This window comes from Cicer arietinum, chromosome 7 (genome assembly GCF_000331145.2).
Source record: "Cicer arietinum cultivar CDC Frontier isolate Library 1 chromosome 7, Cicar.CDCFrontier_v2.0, whole genome shotgun sequence".
Classification (NCBI taxonomy): Eukaryota; Viridiplantae; Streptophyta; class Magnoliopsida; order Fabales; family Fabaceae; genus Cicer; species Cicer arietinum.
The window spans coordinates 40,959,587-40,961,710 of NC_021166.2; positions in this window are offsets into that span (position 1 = coordinate 40,959,587).

The window sequence follows — 2,124 nt, forward strand, 5'->3', positions numbered from 1 at the left end:
CATTTTTCAAACTACTGTCCACAATGATCAGAATGATGTCAAGAGTGTTCAGATATGTCTGGTCTTGCTAGTTTTTATCTTCTCTCTTTGTGATTCGAGTAGTTTTTCTGAATCTGACCATCTCAGTTTGTTCTTTGTCAGGTGCTGATATGTAAAGTCTAGAGGCTAAAACTTCTTTTAACTAGTGGAGATTGATTGTTTTTGAAGCTTTTTGATCATTCTTAGACCTGGAGAACATTCTCCATTTTTTAGATTTTGTCAAGAATATTTCCATTCTTGTTTGTTCAGATTTTTGTTTTTCATGTTGATTTATTTTTTACTTTGCTTGGATCCTATCTTTGATTAATAGACTTAAAAGCACAAGTTAAACTAACATAACGTTTCACTACACCAAAAATGACATTTAATAGCGCTCATTTTACAGCGCTTGCTAAATACAAGCGCTGTTGTAAGTATATTTTAAAAACAACGGAGCCTTTTACAGCGCTGTGAAAAAAGCGCTGTTGTAGGGTCATATAGCGTTTGCGCATAATGTTATAAGGCTTTTACAGCGCTTTTCGCAAAAGCGCTGTAAAATGAAGCGCTTTCGCGTATTATTTTACAACGCTTCTTTCACAAGCGCTGTAAACGACATCCGCTTTCAATCAATTTAACTACATATTACAGCGCTTTTTGTTAAAGCGCTGTAAAATACATGCGCTTTCAAATATTTGAACTACCTATTACAGCGCTTTTTTTACAAGTGCTGTAAAATACATGCGCTTTCAATCAATTTAACTACCTATTACAGCGCTTTTTGTACAAGCGATGTAAAATACAGGCGCTTTCAAATAAATATAATTTACTTTTAAAACAAATTTACGAACCCTCATCACCTCTACTCTGGGAACCCTCATATTCTCTACGTATTGTGCAGCCATCTACGTTGTCTCAGGTATTTTTTAATTTGTTTTTGTCAAAAAATCTTTAGTTTTTTAATAATTGAAAACTAAAAATTGTTATATATATATTAAATCTCTTTTTTTTGAAATTTGTTGACCTGATCTGTTTTGAAATCTTTTCTATTTTGAAATTGTTATTAGATATGTTGATATTGGTTTCTTTTTGAAACTTGTTGATATGTTTTGAAAGCTTATTATTTTTGTAACTGCATTTATATAGGTCGTATAATATGGATAGGAAATGGATGTCTGTATGCTTCAACTGATTTCGATACAGATACATATGAGCCGGACCGAGTTGATGAGATTGCAAAAGCAGTTGAAGAAGATCTTCGAGATTGTCCTAAAATGTTTGAAAGTTTGTTGAGTGATGCAGAGAAAGAATTATATAATGGTTGTACTAAATTCACAAGACTGTCAGCGATATTAAAGTTGTACAACTTAAAAGCGAGTAATGGATGGTCTGATAAAAGCTTTACGGAATTATTAACACTCATAAAAGATATGTTGCCAGATGATAATGAACTTCCCAGTCGAACCTACGAGGCTAAACGGATTTTGTGTTCTATTGGAATGAGTTACGAAAGGATTCATGCGTGTCCTAACGATTGCATTTTATTTCGAAACGAATATGAACTACTTAAGGCGTGTCCGAAATGCAATGTCTCTCGATATAAGAAGAAAGAATCTACTCCAGCAAAAGTTGTGTGGTATTTTCCTATAATACCAAGATTTAGGCGCATGTATCGTAGTGAAGAAGATTCAAAACACTTGACATGGCATGCAGATGAAAGAATTAGAGATGGAATGTTTCGACACCCTGCAGATTCCCCACAATGGGCAAAAATTGATCACGAGTATCCTGAATTCGGGATAGAGTCAAGAAATCTAAGACTTGCACTTTCTACTGATGGAATGAATCCACATGGTCTTCAAAGCATCTCACATAGCACGTGGCCTGTGATTTTGGTAATATATAACCTACCTCCATGGTTATGTATGAAGTGTAAGTTTATGATGTTGTCTCTGTTAATTTCTGGACCCAAACAACCGGGGAATGATATCGATGTATACTTGACTCCTTTAATTGAAGATTTAAAACGTATGTAGGAGACAAGTCTGGAAGTTTATGATGGGTATAAGAAAGAATGTTTCAATTTGAGGGCTATGTTGTTCGGCACAA